Source organism: Gavialis gangeticus, unplaced genomic scaffold (assembly GCF_001723915.1).
Source record: "Gavialis gangeticus isolate Ggan-Ray unplaced genomic scaffold, GavGan_comp1, whole genome shotgun sequence".
In the NCBI taxonomy this organism is placed as follows: domain Eukaryota; kingdom Metazoa; phylum Chordata; order Crocodylia; family Gavialidae; genus Gavialis; species Gavialis gangeticus.
The window spans coordinates 24,212,718-24,226,611 of record NW_017729030.1 but is presented as its reverse complement, the minus strand read 5'-3'; positions in this window follow the sequence as shown (position 1 = coordinate 24,226,611).

Below are 13,894 nucleotides of genomic sequence, written 5' to 3'. Positions count from 1 at the left end.
TTTTTGCTGGGAGTGGAGGGGGGAGGGGGGCAGGGATTTGCAGCCAGCTGGGCACTCCAGCCAGCAGCAGGGAGGCTGCAAACCCCCCTGTTCTCAGCTGGCTGCAACCCCCCACTCCCCCGCTCCCAAGGGACACTCCACTGCTCCACCAGTCTGAGTTCACTAGCTCCACCTGGTACTAGGTAGTAAATAATCACCATCTGCACATGCATAACATTTATTGTGTACTAGATTATCTACTGTGTGGCTGGCTACTTCCTGTACATACAGGTAGTATTTTCATTGCACAGAAGCTACTGCACAGCAGTGTACATGTAGACAGATGACTAGGAACAGTTTGTAATAGGGGGTGAGGGGCTGTCCCCTCCCCTGGGCAGCTGTTTCCCAGCCCCAGAGCTGATCAGGGCTTGGGGCTGGGAGGCAGCTGCCCTGGAGGCAGTACAGCTCCCTCCACCCCCCGGAGCCCAAGTCTGACCCCAGTGCCCCCTGCCAGCCCAGGGCTGGCACCCAAGGGGGCCTGGAGCACACCTTGGTTGCTGTAGGGGGACAGAGAAAGACAGGAGTAGCCCTGCAGTGAACTGCTTCTTTTGGGCAAATTTGCTCCCAACAGATGTGCATGTAGATACCCTTCTGCAGAAAGCTTACTGTGCATTATTTTACTGCTCAGTAAGCTTACAGCGCATTAATAGTGCATGTCAATGTGCCCCTTGTGTGGCAAAAAGGACACTCCAAATTGCAGTAACAGCAGGCTTCTCCCACTTAGATCCCTCACCCAAAGAATGACTGCAAGCAGTTGAGCTAGATGCATATTTAGCCATACAAGTTATATGATAACTTTTAGGCTTGGTCTTTCTTCTAAATCCATATTTAGACTCCCATCGACTTCATTATTATGGCTCCAGGCTCCAGATACTGGGAAATCCTTTCATGCAATGAATTATCAGCACAAGTCATAGGCCTAGATCCATGCATTTTAGGTTATTAGTCATTCAGATACTGATTTTACAAGCTAGTATTTTTCTGGGAAATGATTAGCCTAAATAATCTAATGTATATTTATAGGAGTAGCTGTTAAAGATGTAGTGATAATTTAACTCCTTCATGAATAGTGGCTATTATAAAAGTGATAAAGAAGCAACATGTACGTCACTATTCGCCACACTGTCAGTTTGTAAATCAGAAACGTAATGTGGCAGCCCTGTACCCTGGGCAGTGACAACTGTGGGGCTGCTGTACTGGTTGCAGCAGTGGCTATTTTTGCATCCTCCCACAAAGGTGGCACCCAGGGCTGCTGCTCTGGTCACCACCCTTCCCCTTCTGCTATGCTATGCTAGTGTTGCAAGCAGCCTGTCCTCTAATTGCGCACAAAAAACACTGACATCATCTTAGATCCAAACTAGCTGCATATGCATGTTCATCGGGAAGAAAGTTTCATTGAAAAATAATAAGGTTGGGTAAGCAACTCTCTCAAAGTTATACAATTTGTACCAACATCCTATATTAGGAGAACTAAAGATGTCTCAGACCTGGCAAAATACATACAGACTCAGACACATTTATTTAGAGTAAGAGAATTTGAGTAGGAAATATTGAAAATTCAATCTCACATATCATAGTATTATAGAATCATAGAGAAGTGGGGCTGGAAGGGACTTCCAGAGGTCGTCTAGTCCAACCCCCTGCCTGGAATATGGTAGCTGGAATTGATTAGTGTAATATTACAAGCATTGTTGCCTCATTAGCATTGTATTGTTTGCATTAATTTTGCCCAGTTCTTTGAAGTATCCAGAGGCAGTAATACTGAACATGTATGGTGTTGGGGTTGCCTTAATCAGAACTTACTCTTCCCGTCAATGTCCAGTTTACCTTTTTAATTTCTGGTGGCTGGAAAAAATATCAAAGTATCTCGCTTGCAAGATATTGCCCATAAGCCATGGGATGTGGAACCATTGCTTTAAGATTCTCTGCAGGAAAACACTTCAAATGAGTATCGAGGTGAAACTCCCTCTTTTGTTTTTCTATTTTATTTACATTTCCATTTTAAGCTTGATTGTTGTGGAACATTTTCCAGAGCAAATAGAAAATTAATGAAACTTTTATGGTTTTTAATATTTGGCCATTCTTAGTAAGTTGTCTTGAATAATATTTTCTTTCCACTCATATGAAAAAAGCCCAGGGGTTGCTGTAGTTAAAAAGATGCCTTATTTTAAAATTTTCTTTGCCTAAGAAAACGTATTTTTATGTGCTTGAGAACATCTGGAGATGATGTTCAATAGCTGTTTTGATGTATGAGGTAGTTAATATGATTGAAGAGAGACAGTGATCAATACAGGATTTTAATACTTTCAAAATGACTTTGACCTTAACAGTATATTTCTTGTCAAACCTATGAATTAAGAGTTAGAGTTTATTCTTTGTTACTAAAACTATAAGTAGGCCTGAAATGTTCTTTATGATGTCTCTTCATATTTACTGTGCATATAAATATAAAATAGCTGTGATGTTTACTTTGGTATGTTTTGAGGTCAGTCATCTTTTGTATGATGCACACTTATTTTCAAGGCTTTAAAGCTGGCCCATAAAAACACACATGCTGCTGAGAACTGTCATGCAAGGTCACAGAACAGGGGCACATTGTCTTTCAAACCTACATACAAAAAAACTTGACCATCTCTCAGTTACAGTTTGAAAAACTATCAGTTTCAGATGCTTCCAAAGTCAAAGAAGGACTATACCACCAGGAGTCAGATTCTTATTAACATTAGAGACATTCACACAACCTGTCAGGATCAGGTGTTTTCTTACTTCTGTAATTCATTTACAAAGCTATAGCTAGGAATATAAAGCTTGGTATATAGTGAACAATTTCCCTGTCCCCACTCCGTAATAGTGGAGCCAGGGCAGGGACCAATCTCTCAGTCTCCGCTCCACAATCACAGAGCAGGGCTGGGAGGTCCCTGCTGCCAGGGCAGGGGGACATTGTTCCCACCCAAGCTTCAGTGGTGCAGCCCACCCCAGCAGCAGGCAGCTCCCAGGGCCAGGGAGCAATCGCCCACCTGTTGCTGTCTGGCTGATCAGGAGCAAATTTGCTCTCCGTCAGTCATCTACATGTGCCTTACTGCACAGTAATTACTTGGCAGTTAATTTGCTACTTACATTTACAGGTAGCAAATTAAATGCCACATAGAGCAAATTAATGCACAGTAAGGGTCTGCAGACATAGACACAGATGCTTGTTACACAGTAATTTGCTCTACTGTGCAGTACAATGTCTCATTCAGACATGCCCATAGTCTGTCTCCAGTAGCAGTCACTGGCAGATCCTTCCAAGGAAAGTGGTAACTAAAGTAAGCAGATGTGGTGTAACATGGTTTGTGATAGTTACAGATTGAGTTAATCCCTGAATCATAAGGTTTAATATGACTTCCAAAAATGTTATGAATGGCTAATGACAACTCTAGATATGTTTGATATCATGTAAACATGGAGACCCTTTTAAAAATTTCCTGAACTCTTGCCCTCAAAAATGTGGTGCAGCCATGAGTTCCACAATATTGTGCAGAACACTATTTCTTTTATCAGTTTTGAATGTACAACTATTTTCATGAAGCATCCTTTTGTTCTCACATTGGAATGCAGGTAGAATAGAAGTTCTCAATTTACCTTCTCTTTATCGTTCATTATTTTATATATTTTGTAATTTCTCTTCTTATAAGACATAGAAAGTTCCAATGGTTGGTCCATCTAGCCCAATGTCCTGTCTCTGATGGAGCTGCCTTCCTGTCATTCCTCTGCTCACATCTCCAGGAAGAATTTCACTGGTTGGCGTCCACAGGCTCCCTCAACTCATTCAGGAGACAGCAGGCACTGGCCATTGTGCTCTGCTCTGAGTCTGCTGTGTTGGGGCCAATATTCAGACATGAATATATGGATTTTATTTAGTTGCCCAGTCTACAAAAGCATACAGGAAACAGTATTCCAAAGTGGTTTCAGTAAGATAAATATGTAATAGTCTAAGCCGAGGTGACATGCATTTATTAATCAAGAATTATTAACCAGTTATGTGGCCATAAATTTAATGCCACCAACTGGTTAAAATTCAGCTAAACTGTAGAACTGACAGGCTAGAGAAGGGGGTTATTTTATAATTCTTCGCTTGTGACCTCAGTATTTGGTATATTTTTTGACTATCTAACATTCTCCATCCCAGAGACAGCTTCATCTTTCAGGACAAAAGATACTATGATAATATAATGTGCAATTCTTATTTTAAATTTTCCATTTCCACCTGGCAGATACCAAACCCTCCCCACCAAAACAACCAAACAAAACCAAACCCTGAGATGCCCCAAAATGCAGAAAATAGGAAGAACATTAACTGAATATTTTACCATTAACAATTTAAAATAGTTAATTCAACGTAGGGTTCTCAGATGCACGGAGCATTGGCCCAGACTCTGGGCCAATGTTTTATACAAGTTTTCATTGCTTTGCTGTCTTGACATAGCAAGAGCAAATGCTTAATACAATGTTCCTCAGAAAAATAAAGTACTGAGGAGGACTATGGAAGCAGAAAAATCTATTACCCTGAAGAAACATAGCTTGAAACACATCCCTGATACTCATGTAGCTTAATTTGATCCAGAGAGACAGAAGTGGCAATAAGGTCTTCACTAGGGCCTCAGCTTTTTTGAAGTAATTCTATGAAAGTTGACAGAGGGTATTAAGTCTCTGGTGGACTTATGAACTTAACTGAGAACATTTCAGGAAGTCCCAAGTCTCAGAAGTGAGAGACCAGTGACTAATTCACTCCATAGACTTGCTCCTCTGTACATTTCTAAATTTTATCCCCTCTGGACTATGTTAATTTTCAATTTTTTGTAAGTGTAAAGCAACTGGTATTTCCCACATGCAAAATTCCTGCCACTATATTCTGTCAGAAAACAGTCTCAAAATGTTTTAATGGTTTAATGATATTCTTTTAGTTTGAAATTGTATTCAAACTAAAAGAACATCCTTCAGCACACTGATTGAAGACAAAAGAATAATGCTTGCATATGCTTATATATTTTTATAATATATTGTAACAGGCAGCTAGGCAATAGACTTTTTAAGTACCATATTATTTATGAAGAGGTTGATGAATGCCTGCGTTTAGAAGACCTTTTATCTTGTGGTCACTGCATGACTTGTAGTGCTCATCTTACTAAACATTCATATTTACACACCGCACCAGCAAAATGTCACCAGACCAGTCCCTTTCATAATGCAAACTGGCAGTATATCTAATAAAAAATTATAAAAAAAACTAAAACAAGCTATTACTTCTTATTGAAAAAAGGCATATATCCATAACACCATTGTGGCCTAAACTCTCAATCATAAATTTAACAGAGAAGCTTCTTTAAGAATAGATATGCTCACTAATTGCTGAGAGTTGTTGTGAAAATTTATGGGATCCTGTGGGGAATAATCATGAACCTGTGTGGGGAAAGAAGCAAAGGAAACTGGGGGGAGAAAATAGGAGTCTGGAAATGAGCACTTCGTACCTAGGGAACTGCATTGTTGATATAACTAAAACACATGAATGAATTCAAATGTCTTTTGATCTGCTGAGTTTCCATGAACCAACAAACCTTTGTATATGGACACTGTCTCTAACCTGTATCCATTTCTTAACTCATATATTAGCTGACCTATGTATTTTTAGAGTTTGAGATTATGAACTTTAGACCTCTGAGCACAGTGGTTACCACTAAATTCATGCAGTAAATATCTTATATCATTATTATATATTATTATATCATTGTTTCAGCCATTAATCCATAAGTCTCTTTTTCAGGGAGCAAAAATCAGTACAGTATAAAGTATATTGTAACCTCAAATTCCATGTTGCATTTAATGCCAACAATTGCTTAGGTGGCAAGTGTAGCCATAATTATTGGTCAAAGCCCTGCTAAATTCAGGAATCCAACCTACAGTATGATTCTGCAAAGAGACATACAAGTTCTGTTTCAGTAAAACCAGAAAGCAATGATTTTACCAATTTTTCCTGTTAACTTTAAGCTGTTGACACAGTGCTAAATTCAGTATGTTGAAGGTGTTTCCTTGTGTCACTTCTAATAGGATACAGGTGTCAGACAATCTGAGATTATTTCAAAACTAATTTTCCTAGACTGAAGATACAAACAGCTACACAAGAAGCAGATGTGGGGCCCTTTTCACCCCTCTGAAATGTGGTTTGGCAACTATCAGTACTGTCGGGACAGAGAAATTATTTTTAATTTTAGTCCACTTGGTTTCCTCCTTTCAAAATCTACATCAATAAGTAATGAAAACCATTAACTTTTCACATTCCACCTGCATAAACTTCATGTAGCAGGCTGTAAGCAGATGGCAGGGAGGGAGGGTAGGATTATTACACTTGTTCTCTATCCCCTTCATTAAAAGTTGGGGCTGTAATGACAGAAGCTATATTTTAGAGTTGTTCCCTAACAGGAGCCTGAGGAAGTTGAGAAATGGGATATGGCTCTGAGTCAAGAAGCAATGAATAAGAAAGAGAGAGAGAGAGAGATAAAGGGTCTGTAGAGGTTGCCTACTGCACCACAATTAAAGTTTGTGATTTAATCTTTCTCATTCATGTATGCCTGTGTTTACTGAACTGGTTTACTCCTATAGTTCACTATAGGAGTTTGTAAACAAATTTGAGATAGGGCTTTCTCCACAAAACCTCTGGTTTTTCGTCAGGTTGGAAAAAAGCAACCAAAGTTCACAAGTTACTGGGATTATTGGATGCAGCCCAGTAGCATAACTAGGGATGGGTGGCCACAGCACCAGTCCTAGGCATCCATTTTGAGGGGATACAAGAATGTGTACTGCTGCCATTGACATCCTACCTACCACCCTGAGTGCACAAACTGCTTGTTACACCTCTTATACAGACCTATCATCTGTCTACTAGCTGATCCAACAATCTTGGCTAGGGTTTCAAAGATTAGTTCTATACTACACAGGTGGTTTGCTGATGACTCCGCTATATAGCCAGTCAGTTATTCCAGTTTAAATGGGAGCTAAATTAAACCCGTGAAGCATATGATTTAATGATTCAGATTTCAACTTTCCTTTTTTATTTATTTTTTTTTCCTTTCTCAGCTACTGGTCAATAAAATGATCTTTGGTTATCCAATATTAATTAATAAAATTAGTTCATTTCCATTGGATTTTCAGTTCAAATAAAAATAATATTTAGTCATTTGTCATGAGTCTCACCTACAAGTTAACTTCCTAAACTTGCTGCTCTTGGGCTGTATAGCACATTAATCCTTAGTAAACCTATAAAGAACCAAGCAGTGTCTGCTCGTGTGATATAACTTGATTCATGAAAAATGGAAAAAAAGCTTATTATCTGAGGAAGGAAGGAATTAATTTTTGTTTTAGAGGTAGTTAACATTCAAATGTATCCAACATGGCAGCTGTAGATGCTCAATAGCTGTGAAAAAATCAGGCTACTGATTTAGGTGATGATCAAGGCTCCAATCCTACAAACGATTTATGAATGTCCTTAAATTTTTGCACTGTGGGTATGTCTATACATGCATTTGATCCAGGATCACACCCTGACAGGAATCTACATATGCAGGGAAGTGGGAGCAGATCTGCTATTAATCGTAGAAAAACTGCTCCTGATTCCTGGGCCCCTGCAATAGACTCCTGCGACCACCAGGGAGGAGCTCTAGGCTCACCCTGGGTGCTAACCCAGGGGCTGGCAGGGTGTAGGGGGCCAGGAGACAGCTGTCTCCTGGCCAGGACTGGGACACTGCTCCCTGTCCTGGGGGCTGCCTCCTGCTGGGGTGGAGACAATGTCCCCCTGCCCTGGCAACAGGGAGTTCATGGCCCCAGCTCCCCAATCAGGGCAGGGGACTTGGAAAGAGATCCAGGGGAAAAGCAGATCCCAGCCACCTGCTCCGATCCACAGATGGAACAGCTAGCAGCTAGCTCACTGCTAGCTGCCCCACCAGCAGATTGAGGCAGGGGACTGGGATCTACCATACCCCACCCTGCAGCTCTTTCCAAGCCCCATGCTGTTATCACCTGATCAGGGCATGGAGCCAGGACCTGCCTCTAACCAAGACAGTCCCCAGCCCCTGCTCCACGATTGCAGGGTGGAGGCTAAGAAGCCAGTTCCCCACTCAGCTCCATGAGTGCAGAGCTGGGTGACAAACAGGATAGAGATCTTGTTCCCTGTCCAGATCCATGATTATTGACCTGGGCAGGGAAAGGCTCCCCAGCTCCTGCCAGCAGAGAACTCCCAGTGCCAGTTCTGTGTCAATGGAGCTTTGGCTGGGAGACCCTTATCTCCCAGCGCCACCTCCCCAGTCACAGGGTCGGCACTGGGAGATCCTTATTTCCCAGGCCAGCTCCACGGTCTCAGGTCCAGTGCTGGGAGATCCTTATCTCCCAGCCTGAGCTCCATGGTTATGGAGCTCAGGCTGGGAGACTCCCTCTATAGTCATGGGGCTCAGGCTAGGAGACCCTTATCTCCCAGCACCTGCTCCATGATCATGGGGCTTGGGCTGAGAGACTCTTATCTCCCAGTGCCAGCTCCACAGTCACAGGGCCAGCACTGGGAGATCCTTATGTCCTGGGTGAGCTCCATGGTCACAGAGGTGGTTCTGGGAGATACTTATCTCCCAGTCTGAGCTCCATGTTCATGGGGCGTGGGCTGGAAGACCCTTATCTCCCAGCTCCAGCTCCATGGTCAAGGGGCTTGCACAGAGAGATCCTTATCTCCCAGTGCCAGCCCCACAACCGCAGAGCTGGAGCTGGGAGATAGGAGTCTTCCAGCCTGAGCCTCACAACCATGGAACACAAACTGGGAGATTAGGTTCTACCGGTGCTGGCTCCACAACCACAGAGCTGGCACTGAGAGATAAGGGTCTCCCAGCACCCACCCCCTGACCACAATGGCAAAGCAGGGGGCTTGGAGCTCACTGTTGCTGGGGCAGGGGGACGTAGTTCCCACTTGGGCTCCAGTGGCAGAGCCTACCTCAGCAGCAAGCAGCACCTGGGGGCAAGAAGCAATCTCCTGCACCCTGCTGGCTGGCTGGCTGACTGGTAGCAGATTTGCTCTTGGTCAGGCATCTACATGAGTGCTACTGCACCATTACTAATCCAAAGTCAATTTGCTACTTGCGTTTGCAGGTAGCAAATTTACTTGTGATTAGTGAGGTTTACTGCACAGTAAGCATGTGCACATGTAGATGTACATACTTACTGTGCAGTAAACTATGCTACTGTGCAGTAAAGCATGTCATGTAGATGTGCCCTGTGTGTAGTACCTTGGAAAAAATAAATGAATGAAATAAAGTCCTACAGGAACAAGAATGTCTAAATTTATTGTTTATGTTTGGCTGATTCCCCCTCTGTGTCATCTACTAATTTTTCTCTTAGGTTCACTTTTCTTCTTTTCTGAAGAGAAAATCCTTTCAGGCCATGTTTTACATATGATTATGATTACTGATTCCATGGAATGAGATACAGGAATTACACCACACATTGGGCAGTGACAGACATGGGGGAAAAAAAACACATGCTCTCCTGGAAGCAGCAAAGCATTACTTTGACTCAGCTCTGTAGCATCTGTAAAAATTGAGTGCTTTGGGAGGGCTTTATGGTACTTTTAGCAAAAGCTGATTCAATCAGTTATTAGATAAAAGCAACAGAAAAGCCCTACTAAAACTCCTAGTATCTACAGACGTTGAGGAAGCTGGGTGTAACTAAGGCACTGACTTTTCTGGGTATATGCTGGGTTTGGTACAGGAGGCCCTTGAGTTTAAAGCGGCATTTTATTTTATTTATTTTTTCACATCTGCCAGCAGCCATTAATACTATGTTCACCTATAGATGCCACCACCTTTCTATCAAAACCCTCAATGCTAAATTCTGTCTCTACTCTTACCAATAGAAGTTAAGAGTATCTTCACAAGTCAGTATAGTTACACTTTATTTGCATTGATATGACTGACAGAAATAATTAGGCTCCTAATCTTCATATGCTACTTAATGTACAATGCCTGTAAACAAGTAGGAAAGAATAGCCAAACTCTACTGTTGATTCACCATTCCAATTTTTGCTTCTGCTATTTGAACATTTTTTTCCTGCTGGTATAAATAATATGACTCCATATTCTCTTGTGTAACAAATATACATGACCTCAACGTATCATCAAACACAAAGTGAAAGAAAGCTTAATTTTAGTTTAGAAGGAACTTAGAATAACTGCCCATACATCTCCTATAAGGTTTTAATAAAATATCTTGTGGAAATTAAGATCTGTTTTTTATAACATGTAGGCAATTGAAGACAAGGGACCTTTTAAGACATTAATTTTAGGCAGCTCCTGGAGTTCTTAACCTCTGGATTATGCACACATTAACACATGAAACTACTTTTAAACACACTTTAGGTCAGGGGTGGGCAAAATGCAGCCCGGGGGCCAGATGTGGCCCGCCAGGCCATTCTATCTGGCCCGCGGGGCCCCTAAAAGTTTTAGAAAATTAATATTTATCTGTCCCTGGCTGCCTGTTATGTGGCCCTCGATGGCTTGCCAAAACTCAGTAAGTGGCCCTCCACCAGAAATAATTGCCCACCCCTGCTTCAGGTGGTTTAAAGTTATGCCACTCCAGGCAGGTTTATCTCTGATCTGTGTTACCCATCTCATGTTCCATTAATGTGTAACCACTCCCCATAAATAAGCCACCCAATTTGCAATCCTCCTGCATACCAAGAGGCATGTCTTCTTCCCCACCCCCCTGTTCTGTGTGGATAAACTTTCCACCCCCTGAACTCTACTGCCCAGGGGACAATTCTAGCAGCAAGACAACCCCCGTTCTCACCCCTAGGAATGTAACCTTCCCAACCCCCCGGGAGAGCAACCCTGTGCAAACAGCCTGCAAGCTCACGGGGCATGAATGGTCCAGGAGTGGAGTCTAGGAGTTGGGGGGGAAGAAAGGCAGGGGGCCAGATTAAGACCCCATGGGCTGGTGCTTCCTTCCCAGGGCAGGGACCCTAGCTTCCCCCAAATCACTTTCCCTCATGGCTCCCCACAGCCACCCCAGAAAACATGGCCAGCACACACCCCCATCCATTAAAACATGAGGCCTTCATTAATTTACTTCCTCTTTATTCCTTTTTAAATTCCTTCCTCCCCCACTTCTTTAATTCTGTCCTTCAGTATCTGACTTCCTTCATTTCAGCAGCCTTCCCCCATCCCCATTTCCTTTCTATTTCATTAGCCACTCTCATCCTATTAACCAGCTTCCTCCCACATTCATGCCCTTCCCCATCCCTTCTGGCCCCAAGCTGTCTCTCACACCCTCCCACCTAGAGCAGGGATAGAACCCTGTTGTCTCCCACGGGCCCTGCAGTGGGGACTCAGGGCTGTAGCTCCTACTCAAGCCACTGCTCACCAGCCCTGTAGTGGCAAGTCAGAGCTGTGCAGATGGAGGACAGTCAGAGAAGGGTTTTAGCCTCAAGATTTGACTGCTCCAAACTTGTGTTAGCATGAACACAGCTCAACTCTTGAGCAGCTAAAAGTACAATGTGTGACAAGATCCTTACAGTTAGTTCCAAGCATCAAAAAAGTCAAGGGACAGAAAACAATGTTTCTAAAAAGCAAGGGAACAGGCTACTTTGTCATCCTTTCTTTATCACACAAATATGTATGATTTCAAGAACTCTGACACATATAGAGGGCTCTCCAAGGCCCTGTAAATATAGAGCTGGAAAATTACCAGACTGTTACCAGAGAGAACTAATGCCACCATTTATCTATCGCTTGCAGGTAGAAGATTTTCAAGTTGAACTCTACTATCTATCTGCCAGGAAAAGTAAGTAAAATATGAAAAACAGAAAGTATTAAATATTGTCATTTGAATCAATGAGAAAAGAAATATAGGGACACCAATGAATTCAATAACACTGCACAGAAAGAGGAAAAAAGCAGCACTACAATAGATAATAAATCACAAGCATTTGAGGACAGATCTCCAGCTGGCACACAAAGGTATGATCATCTATACCACTAGAAGATCTGTCCAGGTATGTACTAGCCACTGCCAAATCATACGATCTTCCCACATGGTACATTAGGAAGAGAACAAAGGGAATGAAATGTTCATTTTTTAATCATTATACAAATATGGCTCTGTGCTCAAGCTAAACCAGAAGTGCTGAAAGAATTTATCATCATAACCTCTACCTGTTGGCCTACACCTGGAAAGCTTCTCTATCCATAGTCAAGAATACATCTGGATTTCCTTCCCCACAGAAATAATCCCATGTACATGAAATAAAAGGTATATGCACATGCACATGCTCGCCATACCCGATGTATGATGACTCATCTTATTTTAAGTCACATGATTGTAGATTGGGTACTGTATGTGCAAATGTTTGCTGGTGCTGGAAGCCATGCCGAGGACCCAATCTAAATAAATTGGGGAGCAGGGAGGGGTGGGTGGGATTGAGCAGGGGCTGGCAGGCCTATGGGAGAGGGTTGGTTGGTCTTCAGGGGAGTTGTCCATTTAGGGCTGGGAGGGTTGGTGGGCTAAAAAAAGCCCAGTCAGGGTTGCAGGGGAGTTAGGAAAAGCACAACTGGGGTGAGTGGCTGGGCTTTCCTAGCCTCAGGGGTGTTTTGAACATTTTCAGACTTTCAGTAAATCAGGCTAACTCATTCCTAATCTAAGTTATTTCACTTTCTGAGGTGAACTAAGTTAGATTGGGCCATCCATTTCTTGCCTGATTTAACCTGCCCAAACATATGTACAGATCGGCACTTAGATTGATCTAACCCTAGTTAGGTCAATCAGTTAGGTCAATCTAAGTATAACATCTGCACACACTCAAAGTTTGCTGTGCTCAACCCATCATTTTCAACCAAACATTTTGGAAAACCGTAAGTAAGAAAGCTGTCACAACTATCCAGTAGCTAATAATCCACTGCAGCAGCATCTCGTTTTCAATGATTCCCCAAATGAGTGATATTTCCTTTCAATGTTTGCCTTTTTTACTATTCAAGCCTCAGAGAATAAGAAATGTAGCCCTTCTTAAAGCAGCTTAAGTTTTAGCGGCAGCTTGATGACATATGACCTCTTCTTTGCATCACATTCAAGTGATGCAGTTTTAGTTCTCCCATGCCTGGCAGGGAGAGATGTCACTTGGGCACTTTTCAAAGGGAAGTGTGGGATCAGTTATTCAGATAAGCATGTAGGCTCCATGTTTTCAGATTTAAATGGTTACTTCTCATACTATTGTCTCCAATGAATGGAGGCTTACAAATGTATCTATCAATGGAGCAGGTCCACTCAGTGCTAACTGTTGCTATACCCTTCAGGGGTATCCATACATTGTATAAGTTTCATACATCTGCAGTTAACCAAAAGAGCACAACAATTTAGTGTTTATCCAGACTTTGTTATTGTCCTATGCAGTCAGCTGTGTCACCCTTTTCTTGTATAGAATCATATCTCTATATTCTTGTTGCTATCCAGTCCAATGCACAGGTATGTGGAGAGGAATGATTATTCCATCTGACTCCATTTGAGAAACGGGAATATGCCACAGACGCAGGAGCAGTAAGTTTTATCATACAACAGAAGCATAGAATTAAAAACACCAGCATTCAGGCCTTGAAGCTGCTCTGTGAGTTCCTAGGCAATTAACCATAAAGCTATAGCCCTGCTTCTTCTCCAGTGGATCCCAGGCACTCCAGCCCATCTTCCCTGTACCCACCACTGGGGTGGGACCCACACATGCAAGGCACACAGATGGATGGGACCACAGGCTGGTGGGGAGTGGCATCCAGAAGCATGATTTGGGGGGGGGGGGGCTGGG